This window comes from Podarcis tiliguerta, assembly GCF_965153285.1.
Source record: "Podarcis tiliguerta genome assembly, chromosome: 14".
NCBI classification, from domain to species: Eukaryota; Metazoa; Chordata; class Lepidosauria; order Squamata; family Lacertidae; genus Podarcis; species Podarcis tiliguerta.
Genome location: NC_139547.1, coordinates 16,925,716 through 16,944,275, shown reverse-complemented (window position 1 = coordinate 16,944,275; position 18,560 = coordinate 16,925,716). Strand labels below are relative to the sequence as shown.

General features: G+C 47.0%; 1 long non-coding RNA gene across 1 annotated transcript; it reads left to right on the top strand.

The window, feature by feature from the left end:
• The first annotated feature begins 4,266 nt into the window (after nt 1–4,266).
• On the top strand, nt 4,267–17,228 carry LOC310663885. Its single transcript, XR_014504630.1, has 4 exons — nt 4,267–4,805; nt 7,570–7,824; nt 13,227–13,418; nt 15,293–17,228. It is a non-coding gene; the product is annotated as an uncharacterized lncRNA (long non-coding RNA).
• Nucleotides 17,229–18,560: the final 1,332 nt, after the last annotated feature.

Sequence of the window (18,560 nt, the reverse complement as noted above, 5' to 3'; positions counted from 1 at the left end):
ACAGAAAGCCCAGAAGGTACAAACTCAGATTACAAGATGTAGGAGTGATGTAGATTAATAGGGATGAGGTGGGGGGAGTGAACCTTAATTGGGAGCATCACCATTTCTAGTAGACGTGTTATTTGTTCTCTCACTGTGATTATTAAAGAATCTAACTGGTAAGACGTTCCTTTCATTTGATCTCTTCTTATTTACTAAGCCAATTCCCTGGAGCCATCCCTCTTCTCTCTATTGTCGCTCACACCAGGCCAGGCTCCTCATCAGCTGCACCAACAGCAATGCAACCACCATTTTGAGTTGGCCAAGCATGGGAGAACGCTGTCCCGTTTGAAGCCCAAACGGGACAGGAGATGGGTAACAACCCTACTGGAGAGAGTCTTGAGGGCCAGGCAGATTAGCCCCCAAGCCTGAGGTACCCCATTCCTGCCCTAGAACCACTGTCCTCCAAAGCTATTAAAGTCCATCTAAGCCCCATAACCAGGCCATGATCCAGGTTGAAAATGGTCAAGTATTTTGCCCCAGTTACATGGAGTTGTACCCAATGGTAATCCAACTCAGAGTAGACCCACTGGAATTAATGAACCTAAGATAGCTTCAAAGGTTTGCTCTGACTAGGACTAGCATTAAGTCCAACTCCATGTGTTCGGAACCCCTGCATACTTTTTGCTGCCCATTTTCAAGCGTCTGCCCAATCCCGTTTTGCATGATCTTGCAAATGTGTGTGTGTGTAGCTCATCATAATCCCACTGCTGTCGCAGCTGCTGTGCGTTTTAGGTTTGGCAGGCAGCTGTCCCAAAATTGCCCGAGATTCCCTGCCAGTCTTTTTAAATTGCATTATACAATCAATTAAACTTTTCTGACCTTCCTGTCTCCAGATAAATTCAGCCGTTGATGCTTCGAGAAGCAAATCATGCATGCAAATTGGGTCTAATGACAGCTGTAGTTCTGACTGCAGCCATGAAATAAAGGAGTGTAACACAGGGTGAGTCTGGGTAAAACATGGAGCCACATATATTTAGTTTCATGCAGTTTCTTTGCTGGGTGCCTGTGCGGGAACCTAGCTAACTTTAGCACATAAAAGTGGGTGGCTTTAACTTCACCCCCTCCTGTCAAACACACACCTCAGGGTGGGTAGGGAGGTCTTCCTCCCCCATCCCCTTTCAGTGCCCCACAACTCTGAGTTGGGGTCACAGGTTAGCCCCAAAGGTGATTCTTACCCAGCCAACAGGTCCTACAACCTGGAAGACAAGTCTTGGGTCTCAACTTTCACCTTAAAAGTACCTAAAGATGCCCACCCAACTTCACCTTGTGAAATTTGTGTGCATACCTGCGAAATACATAACACACACAAACACACTTTGAAGCCAAAATCTGGAATGCCATCTTCACCAATGCCATCTTCCTGTTTTCTATCACAAGAACACGGCGGCCATTTTGGTTGCTGTGATCTTGCGTGGTTTTGCTCCACAGTTTTTTCCCTCCCCCCCAAAAAAGCAGGTTGGGGGACGTGGTCCCCAAAATGCATGTTTTAGGGTACCACATAAGATGTGCATTTTCTGCTAAAAACACAATTATAGCTAATTATACATATTATTAAATACATTACTGTAGGTGTCATATACATAAGTAAGCCTTCCCCCATCCCACCCCAACCCTGTGGGAAATTTGGGAGGGGGGAATTCATTTTCGGTCCTGAGGCTCTAACATCGAGGACAGGTGGGTGGCATGATCATACAGATCATGCTCAAAAGGAGGCTTATAATATAATATAATACTTTTTGCATTAAATGTTGCACACAATAGCTTTTTTTTAAAGCACAAGTGGCTTAGACATAAGGGGATACTCAATACAAGAGGCAGTGGGGGACAAGCAAAGGTTGTTCAGGTTGGAATGGCCACATTTTATGTATATATGCATTTAAAACACATCCCTTGCCTGTCGCTATTTCTTATCATTTTGATTCTCTTGAGAATCAGGAATATAGCTAGTTTACAGCCTGTTCTTAATCCTTAGGAGGGGCGGCAGGGTGCTGGATTTTGCAAGGTTTAGGAGCTAAAACCTCAGCTAAGCGTATCAGCAGAGGATGCTGTGATGCTTAGTTATTTGCTAGCCTCTTGTATCCATTTATCTCCACTTGAACTTGCTTGATCCATTAGGTGGCCGGGAGAAAAGAGAGTGGGAGAGAATTAGCTGTTCAATGAAATCCAGCTTAGCGACTGAATGAACTTGACAGGCAGCTCCTTTAGGCAACTTTGAATGGGCTTCAAAACAATGTGGGTTCGCACAGGTGATCGTTCTAAGTACCGCTGTCGAGAGGCCATCAGATTGTTCTCGCAAGGTCTTCCACGTTAAATGGCAGGTTAAAGGGAGTCCAATGCAGGGGCATGTTCTCTGAGCATTGAGAAGTTCTGGCGCCAGAGATCCTTGTGTGTTCCAATTTCTCACAGAGGACAGATCACTGGGAAGTGATAACGACTTTTGCAATTATCGGTGTATTTACAGGAGTCCAAGTAGCCAGCACTCCTACAAGGCAGCAGATTTGCAAATAGGAACATACGAACAGGGTTGTCTTAAGCATTTGCAGCGCCAGGGTGCAAAGATCTGCCCAGCTCCCCCCCCCCCCGGTTGCCCAGTTCCAGGCGCGCAGGAGGGTGGAGCCTGCTGGCCGCCTCATATCTTGCTGGCTCGGTTGCCCCCTAACTCATGGCGCAGAGCCACCGGCAACAGAAGATCCTGCCATGGCGCTCTGACCAACAGACGGGCTCTTCCCTGGACTCAATTCTCAGGCCCTGGACTCTCAGCCTGGCGCCCCTGAGAGCCCAGCGCCCGGGTGTCCCACACCCCTAGCACCTATGGGAAAGATGACCCTGCCTATGAAGAGCCTGCTGGATAATAATAATAATAATAAATGTTATTTATATCCCGCCCTCCCCAGCCAAAGCCGGGCTCGGGGCAGCTAACAACAATAAAATAGTACAACATTCTAAAATCATTTCATTATAAAATTAATTCAAATCAAATTGATGGCAACCATTGGGCTAGAGTTCTGTGAGGCTTGCCAAAGGAGGGAGTCAGGCTGTGCCCTGGCCAAAGGCCTGGTGGAACAGCTCTGTCTTGCAGGCCCTGCGGAAAGATGTCAGGTCCCGCAGGGCCCTAGTCTCTTGTGTCAGAGCGTTCCACCAGATCGGAGCCACAGCCGAAAAAGCCCTGGCTCTAGTTGAGGCCAGCCTAACCTCTCTGTGGCCTGGGACCTTCAGGATGTGTTGTTGTTGTTGTTGTTGTTGTTGTTGTTTTGAAGACTGTAAGTTCCTCTGTGGGACATACCAGGCCAAAGGTCCATACAGTCAGCATTCTGTTCTCACAGTGGCCAACCAGATGCTTGAGGGAAACCCACAAGCAGGGTTTAAGCATAGGAGTACTCTCCCCTCCTGTGGTTTCCACCAAGCAATAGTTTGAAGCATTACTGTCTCCAACTATGGAGGTCAAGCAAAGCCATCATGACTTGTTGTCATTGATAGTCCTAATTACAGTGGTACCCCGCAAGACGAATGCCTCAGAAGACGAAAAACTCGCTAGACGAAAGGGTTTTTCGTTTTCTGAGGTGCTTCGCAAGACAGATTTTCCTAAGGGCTTGCTTCGCTAGACGAAACAGCCCTGCCTCTCCTGTCATGGCGACGGTCACTGCACGCACGCATGCTCGCTTCCCCGCTCCTCTGGCTCCTTCCCACCTTCCGGCTGACGACTCCTCCGGCTCCCTCCGACCTTCCGGCTGACGGCCGACCTTCCGGCTGCCTCACGCCGCTGCCCACCGCCCTCGCGCGCTCCTCTCAGAGAGCCGTTGCAGCCAGAGTCGCGCTCCTGAGCCCCGCCACCCTCCAGCAGCCGCGTCGCGCGGTGGCCACAAGGCACGGGTGAGTCCGAGGTACCGGCTGTGGCAGCTGCCCTGCTTCTCCCCACCGTTGTTAGTGTTTAACTGCAGGGTGCTTCGCAAGACGAAAAAACTCGCTCAACGAAAAAACTTGCGGAAAAAATTAATTTCGTCTTGCGAGGCACCACTGTATATGGGCTCTTATCAAGTCCAGGAATTAATTTCAAGGAAAAGCAGGGGTTAACCACTTCCGGGGCCCCCTTCCTGGCTGTTACTCAATTGTGCAGTTCAACCTTGCATTCACCTAGCCGCATCAGGGCTACTGGCATCCAATAAAACTCCTTGCTCCCCTGCCTCCGCTGCCTTGCCGTTTGTTTTAGACGCTGCCTCCCCATCTACTGCAATGTGTTTGGAATTGGGAGGGGGGAAAGAGTGAAAACTTCTGCTTGAGTGGAAGAGCAAGACAGGAAAGGGTGGAGGGAAATGCCAAGCGGTGGGAGACGCGAAAAGGAAAGGTTGACTAGGATGCACTCAGCCGGCAGAGATCGGAGCCATATCTGTAGTGGTGCTTGGCTTAAGAGCAAGTTCACCCTTGATTGTTGCTAAGCAATGAAGACGAAGGCAGAGAGAGAGAGAGAGAGAGAGAGAGAGAGAGAGAGAGAGAGAAGCAGAGCAAGAAAATGAAAAAGCCTTTGAGGTCATCCAGAGCGACTGCCAAATTAAATATAGATGCTCCCGCTGCACAGTCTGACTTGCCGTGAATGCAAAGATGCTAAATAACTCCAGCCTCTCTCCCAGACTATCAGCTGTCAAAAAGTGGTCCAGTATCTACATCACAAGCATCACCTGCAGGCGGAGAGCATGGTCTGTGTCCTAGTATGCTGGTTAACCACATGTAGGGGCCTCAACCATTGGCACCTGCCTCTGATCCAAAAGGTAAGAATGAGAATATATATATATATATATATATATATTGTTCTATGTATTTGCTGAATGGCTTGGGGTGGGGAGAACTGTGTCTTTATAAATAATCCCGTCACTTCGTTCTGATGTGGCTAAGAGCTAGGAGGCTTCTTGCAGCAGCTAATATGTCTACATCACTGAGCTGCACATACATGTGAAATGTGGCATGTGCAACGATGCAGACCTTTTTTATTTTGCCTTTTAAGTCAGAATTGTCACTTGGAGGTGATTGACAGCCTTCAGACAGTATCGGAATTGGTGTGGATATTGAGATTGACTAAGCAAGTGGAATGTTTGCAGTCATGTATCCTCAACCACCACGAGGGTTGTGTATGAGTGTGAATGTGTTCGCATGCCTACACACATAAGTGCGTATCTATGCACAAATACTTGTGCACCTGTGTGTCTGTGTTGTGTTTGGCATTCACAACTCTCACTATCTGATATTCTCATAGTAGACAAGAGTGCACCTTTTCTGCTTTCTGTCACAGATCAGTTAAACCACAATTGCATTCCCTTTAATTTCACGAAATGCTCCCGAACTGTTAGAAACGGCGGTTCTCATTTGTTCAGTGCAATCCCTGGTATGATTGTTGCCTGCGATCGGATTCAAAGCTCATTTTCTGGTTTAGTTTATGTATGACAGATTTCAGGACTATAGCCCCCTTCCATAATCATAAATACTTTGCAGTGCTTATCTTTTTATCACTTGGAATTATATATACCATATGCTGCGTCTTTTCCAGCGTTCCCAATCATTTCACAGGCATTAAACTTTTATTCCTTACCTGCATTTTTAACATTTGGTCATCTGCAAAAAGAGATCAACGTTTGCTGCTGGGTGGCAGATGTCTGCATCCGTAGCAGTGAACCATTTACCTTTCCTTGTCTAGAACCACAGCACCAGTCAATCACCCCACATCTCTGCATGAGCTTGGTGTGCTGCTGTTTCTTACAATGAAGATATAAAACATCAAAAGCCTCTCTACAAAAGACCGCTGACCTATGGTTCAGAAGACATGAAAATAATTGCTAAAAGCCACTTTGAGGATCTGGATTCAAATCCTTGTTTAGCGATGAAACTCCCAGGATGGCCTGAGATGGTCACTACTCGCAGTGTAACCTACCTCACAGGGTTGTAGTGATGTGGGAGCAGAGGAACCTTGTGCACTGTCTTAAGCTCCTTAAGACCGAGAGCCTGTGTGGTGTAGTGGTTAAGAGCAGTGGACTCATAATCTGGTCAACCGGGTTCGCTTCCCTGCTCCTCCACATGCAGCTGCTGGGTGACCTTGGGCTAGTCACACTTCTCTGAAGTCTCTCAGCCCCATTCACCTCACAGAGTGTTTGTTGGGGGGGGGGGAGGAGATTCGTAGCTGATTTGAGACTTCTTAGGGTAGTAATAAAGTGGGATATCAAATCCAAACTCTCCTTCTTCTCAAATATTTATTTTATTTTCCTTGACTGACTTATTATTTAACGGATCTATTTACTACACAGACTGGTTTAAAAATATGATTAGAGGGGGGAAACTCAAACATTCAGTATTATCATGGGTGACTTGCATGTGGAGGGTGAGTGGGATTTGTTTGTGGCCAGAATCTATTAGGTGATGCTGAGGATCTTTGTTCTTTCTGCCTGCAGACATATCTCAGGCGACGTGACCAGCGACTTCATGATAGACCATCACAAGCTGCCCTGTACTGAATCAGACCATTGATCCATCTAGCTCTTTATGGTCCAAAGTATTGGAGCCTCAGCTTCAGGATCTGTCCTTCCAGTGAGCACTCAGGGCTGATTTCCTTCAGAATGGATAGGTTTGATCTTCTTGCAGTCCATGGGACTCTCAAGAGTCTCCTCCAGCACCAGAATTCAAAAGCATCAATTCTTTGGCAATCGGCCTTCTTTATGGTCCAGCTCTCACTTCCGTACATCACTACTGGGAAAACCATAGCTTTAACTATATGGACCTTTGTTGGCAAGGTGATGTCTCTGCTTTTTAAGAGGCTGTCTAGGTTTGTCATTGCTTTTCTCCCAAGAAGCAGGCGTTTTTTAATTTCATGACTGCTGTCACCATCTGCAGTGATAATGGAGCCCAAGAAAGTAAAATCTCTCACTGCCTCCATTTCTTCCCCTTCTATTTGCCAGGAGGTGATGGGACCAGTGGTCGTGATCTTAGTTATTTTGATGTTGAGCTTCACACCATATTTCACCATATTTTCTCCTCTTTCGCCCTCGTTAAAAGATTCTTTAATTCCTCTTCACTTTCTGCCATCAAGGTTGTGTTTATTATTATGTTTATTATTATTATTATTATTATTATTATTATTATTATTATTTATTTCCCTGCTCTATCTGAAGATGGTGGAGATTGAATCCAGGATCTTCTACATTCGAAGCACTTGCTCTAGCACTGAGCTATGGTTCTTCCCAAACTAATTACACCACAGCATCATTTTTGTTATTTTTTTGCGGGGGGGAAAGCATTTTTCCACAGCACAGAATTTGCCTCACCAAAATCATCCTTAGGAAGTGGAGGATTTATCTAAACGATGCCCCGTTGTCATCCTGTTCACACACCCACACACCCTCTACAAGATAATCCTGTTAAGCATTTTGAACGTCCAAGTTCCTGAAACAGAAAGTGCACACAGACTGTTTGTGCTAAGAAGATATATAGGCTGTTGTATGTTGCATGCTTGAATTTGCCTCTCTGTCTGTCTCCATTTTATTGCTACAGGGGGGAAAGAAATCCCTTCGCCTATCAGCGGTAACAGGTCTTGCTGCAGGCAGATGATAACTCTGTTCTGCCACCTCATTGACAACCAACGAAGCTTGACAGACAGAAGGACCAAAGGGAAGCAATTGCTTTTTTTCTTTTTTTTAAGGAACTATAAAGCACCGTCTGGGCTTGCTGAAATGTCTTCACACCTTGCTTGAATTGCACAGAAGCAGAATGAACGACATCACTTGTTGGGATTATGCGAAGCAGGAGGTAATAATACAAAATGCAACAAACAAACAGTCACCCGCTACACAGTTTTTGAGTTCTTTGTGGTATCTTGCTGTTGTTGTTAGCATCTGGGTGGATAATGTCAGATTCGGAAAGACCAGGGCGAGTGGTAGATGCAGAAGGGATGTCAAAATGGATCCCTGGCTCTCCTAAAGTAGAATGTGCATGGAGATTTGGAGGGGAGAGGCATGAGGATCAGTGGCGTAGCGTGGGTTGTCAGCACCCGGGGCAAGGCAAGTAATTTGCGCCCCCTAACCCGGGGCAAGGCAAGTAATTTGTGCCCCCCCCCCCGCTGCACTGTCCCTCCCCCAGATAGTCCCTCACTCTCTCTCCGCACCGCACGCCTGGCACCCTCCCCTCCACAGTGGGCGGCGACCCGGCGGCTCGGATCGGATTCGCACAGCCAGCACTGCAGTGAGAGAGAGTGAGTGAGCCAGGTAGGGGCAGAGAGCTGTGAGTGCGAGCGCGCCCCACCCCCCAGATGTTGCGCCCGGTGAGGCCGGCCCCCCCTGCACCCCCCACGCTACGCCACTGATGAGGATTTAGGTCAGGCTGGGGAAAGGGGAAGTGCAGAATACAGAATTAGCAATGGACAAACTTTCTCAAGTTCTCGTCGTATTGCCTCAGACGATGACATGCTGTTCCCTCCTCCAAAATAAAAAGGGGAAATTAATAAATAAGGATTATTTGGAGGCATTCTGAAGTGAACTGGACCCCATCCAACTCCCAATTCAGGCATTATTATTATTATTATTATTATTATTATTATTATTATTATTACAAATTAATAAACCATTTCATAGCCTGGGCACAACAGGATAACAATCAGCTAAAATTTCACACAAATTGTAAAAATAAAGCCATTCCCACAGATGTGCAATTCGCCGTTCATAAATGATTGGGTCACACCTCAGGAAGAAACTTCTTCATCGTCTTCAGTAGGCATCTAAGCATCATGATGCTGCGCAACTGTCTAATATTAGTTGGTAACTGGTTCCAGAGGGCTAGATGAGGGCCCAGTATCCTTCCATGATTCATCAAACCTTCCCTAATTCACCTCTCCCCATTTTCAGTTGCTGGTGCTCCATAGGCAATCAGAACATGAGGGGGTTCTTCATTCCTCTCTCCCTGATGCCTTCTCCACCTATTATTATTATTATTATTATTATTATTATTATTATTATTATTATTATTTGCAGAAATAACCAATCACCTACACTGCTCATTACCCCATCCCCTAAACGAAAACCTCACCTTGGTACAAAGCAGGCAGGTGAGGAGGGCTCTCTTGAAACAGGTGAGGCCTGCTGGGTTTCTCCTCCTTCCTGGACATTTGTCCAGGACTCATTAAGTCAAATGAGTGGAGGACTTTTTTCAGCTCAAGGGCAGCAGTCCCTGCTGAGATGCAAATTTTACCTTTGTTGTACAGTGTGCTAGCTTCTGCACTTATGCGCCCCTCTTTATCCTCCAGCCAGGGAAGCAAGAAACATTTTCCTTAGTTCAAGGACACATTCCATCCAGGCAAAAACACTCAGAGAAGGTACAAATCAGGGCTGGTGAGGGATGTGGCCTGAGGAGAGGGGGCTGACTGGTGAAAGGTTTCATTTGGCCTCTGCGAAGGCCTGAGGTTCCCTAACCCTGAAGTAAAGTGATGGCAGCATAGAGATGCTGGCAACATCTTTTGCCTCCAGGGAATCATGGGAGATGTCCTGGCGGCAAAAGACACTCCCAATGTCGCAAAATAGGCAGTGCTCAACTTATTTCTGCCCAGATGCCTCTTCCATCTGTGAAGAAGCCAAGACCAGCTCTACCATTAGACAGAGTGAGGTGACTGCCTGAGATGACAGATGTTGGAGTGGGTGTGGGGGTTTTTTGTGGGTGGAAGGCAGCAGTGCCAACCCCCTCAGCAGTTCCTCCCTTGCTCCTCACCTCTGTCAGAGGAGGACAGAGTTGTTCAGGGCGTCACACAGCTTGGTCTGCCACCCATAAGTTGACCTGATGCCCTGAGGATGTTGCCCTGTCATCAATGTTACAGTAAGATTCAACTACTCATCCAGTTCACTTCTGTATGTGGAAAGAGGGCAGGCACACCAACTCTTAGGGGCAGAGGTGTGTTGGGCCCCCTCAAAATCTGCTGGCAGGGGCTGGGCCCCGTCAATGTTGAGGGGACAAAGGAAGCTGAGCATGGAGTGGGTCAGTGGTTAGCTCCTCTTGAGTGTGAGAGAGGAAGCTGCACTGGCCTCCACACTCAGGCTCCTCCCAACAATGCGACACCATGCGTGCACCGTGTGTCATGTGCAAGACGTCACACACATGTGCCAGGCTGCCTAATCTTGGGCACCAGGTGTTGTTGTTGTTTAGTCGTGTCCGACTCTTCGTGACCCCATGGACCAGAGCACGCCAGGCACTTCTGTCCTCCACTGCCTCCCGCAGTTTGGTCAAACTCATGCTGATAGCTTCGAGAACACCATCCAACCATCTTGTCCTCTGTCGTCCCCTTCTCCTTGTGCCCTCCATCTTTCCCAACATCAGGGTCTTTTCCAGGGAGTCTTCTCTTCTCATGAGGTGGCCAAAGTATTGGAGTCTCAGCTTCAGGATCTGTCCTTCCAGTGAGCACTCAGGGCTGATTTCCTTAAGAATGGATACGTTTGATCTTCTTGCAGTCCATGGGACTCTCAAGAGTCTCCTCCAGCACCATAATTCAAAAGCATCAATTCTTCGGCGATCAGCCTTCTTTATGGTCCAGCTCTCACTTCCATACATCACTAGGGCACCAGATATCACCTCTAAAAGAGGAAGGTGCATTCTTATCCTTTGCCTCAGGAAGTAAATGTCTCAAACAGGCCCTGGAGGGAGCTTCCTTCTACAATCAACCAACAGGCATTGGCAAGAGGGAATTTTGAGGGCGAGCAGGATGAAAGGCAGGGAGACCCAGCTAATTCTAGTTTTGCCCTCATCCTCTTGTACTGCTGAGTTATACAGAGGCGAGACAGACTTAGGAGGAAGAAGCTGATAGCCAGTGCAGGTAAGAATGGTAAGGTATGCAGGTAGAATGCAGGTAGTTGGGGGCAGAGTGAGGTCGGCAGGGCAGTGCCCCTCTTGGACCAGCCTCCCCTAGAATCAAACAAGAAGGTCTTGCTTGCAACAAACAGTGCTGCCTGCGTGCAAGAATTCAACCAGGTGGGCAACCATGCCTCGCTTCCAAATCTCCCCCCATCTTTGAGGGAAATAAAAATAAAAGTGAAGGCAGGATTCTCTCCCACAGACGCAGTCCCATCTTCGAAACCTGCCTTGCAGAAGGCGAGATACCATCTCTTGTGCCTTAAAAGAAAATCACCTATTTTTGAGTGCACACATCAACTCTTCTGCAGCAACCCCGGGCATGTGGCAGAACATCTGTTATGGAAACACTAGAAAGCAGAACGGAGGCAAGCTGGGCAGCTGCCAACTCTCTCAAGATCTTCTCCCTCCCCTTCCTTGACAGGGCTGTCAATAACCAGACAGATGGCATCCAATAGGCAGGCAGGCTCACTTTGTTAACAACCCCAAATGCGTGAAACGATTCCCAGTTCATTTTGCACCAGGCGCTGCCTCCGTGTGCTGTATTTGTTAAAATCATTTTGAATGCAAATGCCGCTCGCGATTCCGAAATGGGGAGAAAATGGATTATTATTAGACAGTGTTAGCGGGGAACAATGAGCAGCTCAGTTCTTGTGGGAGCTAATTTGCAGACACCATATTGACACATGCCTAATCTGCTCTAACTGTGCCCTTCAGGCTAAAGGTGCAGAAACTGAAGCTGGGATCTAGGTCAGTACATTTATACAGACAGACAGATTTTTATTGCAAATATAACAGAAAGGGGGTGGAAATGTCAGTTCACTGTAACAATAAGAATTATCCATCCATCCTAATTGCAACATGTATATTAAGATAAGTAGTTCATCTATCCAAATCGGCATCCACATTCAGGGTTGTAGCTTTGTAGAGGATATCAGCTGATGATGATGTCGCACAATGCAATTTCAAGCCCAAAGTAATACAGTTAGAGGGATTTGTTTTTTTCAGCGTCAATACACCCTGATGTGTATCTCGCCCAACACATTGAGGAGGGGTTCTACATCCAAAAGAAGACAATAAAAGAAGTACCCTATTTTTTGCTCTATAAGACGCGCCAGACCACAAGACGCACCTAGTTTTTGGAAGAGGAAAACAAGAAAAAAAATATTCTGAATCTCAGAAGCCAGAACAGCAAGAGGGATCGCTACGCAGTGAAAGCAGCAATCCCTCTTTCTGTTCTGGCTTCTGTGATAGCTGCGCAGCCTGCATTCGCTCCATAAGACGCACACACATTTCCCCTTACTTTCTAGGAGGGAAAAAGTGAGTCTTATAGAGCAAAAAATACGGTAACTGGTTTTAAGGTGTGAGCCTCCTCTAGATTCCTGCAAAAGCAAACAACTATTTAGAAATACAAGTACAGTGGTACCTCAGGTTACATACGCTTCAGGTTACATATGCTTCAGGTTACAGACTCCGCTAACCCAGAAATAGTACCTCGGGTTAAGAACTTTGCTTCAGGATGAGAACAGAAATTGTGCTCCGGCGGCCCGGCGGCAGTGGGAGGCCCCATTAGCTAAAGTGGTGCTTCAGGTTAAGAACAGTTTCAGGTTAAGAACGGACCTCTGGAACGAATTAAGTACTTAACCCGAGGTACCACTGTAAAGGGGTGTGAGTGTGTATGTGGGTGATTGTATTTATTTCCTTATATATATATTTTTATCATTCATCTTATCACCAGGGATGGGGAACCTGTGGCCCTCGAGGACAGGGGCTGCCAACTTTTTTGGATACATGGGCACATTCGAAGTTTTGCCGAAGTGCTGCAGATGCCGGTCAAAAAATGGCTGCTGTGGGGACATGGCATAACACAAAATGGCTGCCACATCTAAAAGAGCAGAAAAGGTGACAAAAGGGCATGGGTATGCCCCCACCCCATTCTGCTGCCCCCTCAAAATGGAAAAAGGCACCTTCATCAGCCACCTTCATGTTCGCTCATAGAAAGAAGGTCTTAGCTAGGGTTGCCAAATGTCCGGAATTTCTCAGACATAGCCAGTATTCAGCCCTTGTAAAGAACATCTGGGCAGAAATCGCTGAAATGTCTAGGGAAATCCAGGTGTATGGCGGAAGTGTAGATTTTGGTGAATTTCATTAAAAAGAGTTCACAAACGGTGTGTGTGTGTGTGTGTGTGTGTGTGTCCTTATTTTCACTTTTTGAAATATGGCAGCCCTATCTTAGCACCTCTGTGTACCACTCATCCACTCAGAACTGATACAAGGGTGAGTGTCCATTCTTGGCAACCAATACATTGTGGTTATGTTTACAGGGGAACGTCCAGTGTGGGAGATGCTGAGCTCATGCTATTGGAACTGAGCAAGAAGATTCAGCTGTGGTAGAGCATCTCTTTTGCATGAAAAAGCTCCCAGGTATAATCCCCCAGCATTGCTGGGTAGGGCTAGGAGACACACCTGTCTGAAGTCCCAGAGAACTGCTGCCAGTCAGGGAAGACGAAACCAAGGTAAGTGGACCAATTTATCTGACACAGTATAGGGCAGCTCTTACATAATGCAGACGTGACTACCACTGGGTAGCCAGGGACTGGATGAATGAGGGAGAATGGTGGCAACTGCCTGACCAAGAGCCCTCCAGGAAAAGTACAGAGGGAGAGGATTTGAATCCTGGATCCTGGAGGTGAGAAACCAGATACACCCCAGAAGAAGGGAAGAGCTGGGAAGCACTGGAGACTGGGAGCTTGAAAGATGACGAAGAGGAGGAAACAGGCAGGTGCCCCAGCACAGGGCAGAGAGAGGAATCAAACTTGGCAGTTCCACCACAGAGGCACTCTGACAGCTTCTCTGCTAACAGACTGCAAGCCCCCTCCCCACTCCCAGAACAAGCCGTCTATGGCATGTTACCAAATAAAGGGCCAGGTAGAAACAGAAGTGAGGGACACGGATGACGCTGTGGGTTAAACCACAGAGCCTGGGACTTGCCAATCAGAAGGTCAGGGGTTCGAATCCCCACAATGGGGTGAGCTTCCATTGCTCGGCCCCAGCTCCTGCCAACCTAGCAGTTCGAAAGCACGTAGATAAATAAAGTAGATAAATAGGTACCACTCCGGCGGGAAGGTAAACGCATTTCCATACACTGCTCTGGTTCGCTAGAAGCGGCTTAGTCATGCTGGCCACATGACCCGGAAGCTCCTTCGGCCAATAAAGCGAGATGAGAGCCGCAACCCCAGAGTCGGTCACGACTGGACCTAACGGTCAGGGGTCCCTTTACCTTTAGAAACAGAAAGGGTCTCTTGGGGCTTGCTGTAGACCAGGGGTCAGTGAACTTACCACGCCTCGGGCCGGTGTCTCCAGCGCTGATTGTGAAGCAGGCCGGAGGGCGGAGGAGCGCGTGCCCATATGCATGCATACATGCTAATTCTGGCGCACTTCCGGGTCGGAGGAGCACCGGAAATGGCTTGTGCGCATGTGCACGGGCCTCCTCCGACCCGGATGTGCACTGGAAATAACACTTGTGCATGCGCAAATAATGCTTGCGCATGCACACAAGCTATTTCCAGTGCTCCTCCGACCCGGAACTGGCAGCTGCGCAGCGCAGTGCCGGTAAGAGCAGGCGGTGGCAGCAGGTGGCGGGGGTCGTTGCAGGCTGGATAAGCGAGTCCCTCAGGCCTTATCCGGCCCATGGGCCTTAGTTTGGGGACCCTGCTGTAGCCAGAGAAAGGGGCCTGACACGGAGGATAGGGAGTTACAAGCCACTTCAGGCAAATACTTCAGCTAGACAGGAGCAAATCTTAGAAGTCTCTGTGTGTTCTCTGTTCTGCTTCCTTAATAAAGAAACTAACTATAAGTTAAGGGACGCAGGTGGTGCTATGGGTTAAACCACAGAGCCTAGGACTTGCCGTTCAGAAGGTTGGTGGTTCAAATCCCTGCGATGGGTGAGCTCCCATTGTTCGGTCCCTGCTCCTGCCAACCTAGCAGTTTGAAAGCACGTCAAAGTGCAAGTAGATAAATAGGCACCGCTCTGGCGGGAAGGTAAACAGCGTTTCTGTGCACTGCTCTGGTTCGCCAGAAGCAGCTTAGTCATGCTGGCCACATGACCTGGAAGCTGTACGCTGGCTCCCTCGGCCAATAAAGCGAGATGAGTGCCGCAACCCCAGAGTCGGTCACGACTGGACCTAATGGTCAGGGGTCCGTTTACCTTTACCTAACTGTAAGTTAGCCAGTGTTTCACCGCCTTTCTCTGATCTGCGAATGACCTGTTCTCCTTGTCAGCTCCCTGGCAGAGTGGCAGCCTGCTTCTCCAGAAGGTGAGGAGTCCTTACTCAACCTGATTATCCACAGACCACAAGTGCCTTAGTGATTTCTTCTCCTTTTTCCCCAGGACACACTTCTCTCTTGTACCATCTTGGTGGGAATGTGGACAGCAGTGCGCTCTTCCCAAGTCCAGCTCCACGTGGTTTCACAAATACCTGGAAATTATCCAACACCAGCGTTTAAGAGGGGGTATTTCTCCAAGTTGCTTGAAGAGCAGCAGTAAACTTTTCCAGCACACATCTGCGCCATCAGAGCATGGGTCTTGAGCTTTCAGATAGAACAAAGGGATCATGAGGAGGACAGGGGTGGAAATAGCAACTATTTGTTTTGTCTCCTAACTGGCAGCAGGGGAAGAGCTGGTGAAATTCAATTTGTGGCTTGTGTGCCGAGGCACTTCAGTCCTCATGAATCACCTAGAAGAATCTGTGCCAACTGCAAGACCAGCCAAGGCTTCCTTCAGGTTTCAGATTGATGAGCAGAAGCAAGCAGCCACTTCAGAGCTGACAAAAGAGACTTCTTTGTGAAGTGGAATGGGTGCCAAGCTTGTCTGGATGAGTGGGAATCGACCATTTTTACAGGCAGAACACACTTTTTTCAGGAATGTAGGAAGCTGTCTTGAACCAAGTCAGACCACTGGTCCATCAACTCAGTACTATCTGCTAGGGGTGTGAATCAGCTCTTTGTGGGAGTCAAATAACAAGTTGAATTATTAGTCTCTGCAGCTAGTCTCGGGCGCAGTTATCCTCCTGCGGTTTGACTACACCCCTGGGGGTGCATTCCATTGTCTCTTGAGACAGACAAATGCCAACAACAACAACAACGCCTATGTGGTTACGTTTAGTCTATTCTGTCTTGAAAGGTAAAGCTATGACTTATTCAGCAGCAGAGGACATCATGTGTTCCTTACCATGATGTAATGTCTATCAATAGACATTAATTAACTGATGTAACCACTGAGTTGGCAATGTCTAAGTTGTGAGGTTTTCGGTACAGCGAACTAATTATTTATCTATTGCGAGAAAGAGTGGCAAGTGCTTGTGGGTGTAAGAATCTCTGTGGAGAAAGATGCTGTTTTAATTAAATCAACTGCTGGCAGACATAATAAGCTTTCGGGCCTATTTCCGTTCTGTAGTAACTGAGTGCCATTAACCAATCATTCAACCTATGGTCTGGCTACTCCACCCATTGCAAATTTGCACCTAGTGTGAATCGTTCAATTTCAGTTTTTTTCCTCATTTTTTCCAATCTTTGGTTCAATTTTCCACATTTCCGTATCAGTTTGTTAAATAAATAAATAAATAAATAAATAAATAAATAACTTCATGAACATTCAACTACAGGCCTAGCTTGCCCCATAATGTTCCCCAGTGCCTATGAATCCAAACCCCTCCTCCTGACACCAACATCTCATTTATATATTGAGACCACAAAGCTGAACCTGTCTGTCTGGCCCTGCACATGGAACTGGTAGCATTTCAGAGAAAACCATCTTGGAGTGGCACCCAGGACCTTGTGCAAGTTAGAGCGTTGTTGAGCCAACTGGGAGCGGACGCCATAGTCCTGTTATATTAAATAAACATGTAAATAGCCAATTGCCTAGAAAATCCAACACGGTCACATCTGATTTTGAGAGAGGAAAATCATAGATTTAAGAGTCTCACGCTCTACTGACTGAAGTATCCCAACAAATGAGGAGACTGGTGTGTTTTTTTAAAAAAAGAATTGTTGAAACGGAAAGTCAAGGGGGTCAAATCACTCCAAAATGCTTTTATCTCCAAACACGCTATTAGATACTCAGCTGGAGTGTATACCACAGATCCAGGAAAAGTACCATAAGAGACAAGAGGACACTGGCATGATTAACAAGTCGAGTGAGAGAAGCTATTAGAGGCAAGAAGGTTTCCTTCAAATAACTGAAGTCTTGTCCAGATGAAGAGAATGAAAAGGAACACAAACTGTGGCCCAAAAAGTACAGACAGTAAGGGATGCTTTAAAAAAATAAAAGACGTTGAGGAACACATTACTATAAAAATAAAGACCAACAAGGAGAAGTTGTTCAAATATATTAGTAGCAGGAAACCATCTAGGAAGACCCTTGGACAACAAGGGAGTTATAAAGAAGGACAAAGAGATTGCAGAGAAGCAGAATGATTTGTTTGCATCTGTCTTCACAATGGAGATATAGAGCAGAACCCAGTACCTTTGCAGGAGATGAGTCTGAGGAACTAATATGGATAATGGAGATGAGATATGAAGTTCTAGGCCCAATAGACAAAATTTAAACTGCCAAAACTCTGGGTCCAATTGGCATCCTCCTGAGAGTCTCAAAAAACTTCAAATGTGAAAATGCTAATCTTCTAACAAAAATATATAACTTGCCCCTTGGGTCAACCTCTTATACCCGAGGACTGGATAGTAGCCAATGCAATGCCAAATTTAGAAAAGGGATCCAGGGGGGGTCCTGGAAATTACAGGCAGGTTAGTTTAACATATGTCCACGGAAAATTGGTGGAGGCTATGAAGGACTTAGGGGCGTGGGTGGCGCTGTGGGTTAAATCACAGAGCCTAGGACTTGCCGATCAGAAAGTTGGAGGTTTGAATCCCCACGACGGGGTGAGCTCCCGTTGCTCGGTCCCTGCTCCTGCCAACCTAGCAGTTCGAAAGCACTAAGTGCAAGTAGATAAATAGGTACTGCTCTGGCGGAAAGGTAAACGGCATTTCTGTGCGCTGCTCTGGTTCGCCAGAAGCGGCTTAGTCATGCTGGCCACATGAGCCGGAAGCTGTATGCCGGCTCCCTCGGCTAATAAAGCAAGATGAGTGCCGCAACCCCAGAGTCGGCCACGACTGGACCTAATGGTCAGGGGTCCCTTTACCTTTATGAAGGACTTACAAACTTGAGTTATCATAGCTAGGAAATGGAAAAATCAAGGTGGGTATCAAATAGAAGAATGGCATAAAGAAGTGTGGGCTATATATGATAAATTAATGTGTGCTATCAAAGTAAGAAGGGGGAAGTGACTTTGAGGAAATATGGAAGATATTTGTGGAATTTGTATTGTGAAAACAGAAAGGGGTTAAACCATATCGAGAAGTGTTAAATTTTTGGGAAGCTGGATAATTATGATAAATGAAAATGAAATGAAATGAAATGTTGGAAAGTAATTGTAATGGTTCTAGGGGTTGCTCGTGCATAAATCGGTGCCAACACCTGGCTGGGTTGCCTGAGTGAACCTTTCCTGTCCGAACAGCCACTCACCCGTGGCTGTCTCAATCACTGGCAGAATCCGTCAGTGGGCGTTTCTTGAACTTCTTCTAGCATAAAAGTTCTTTGATGC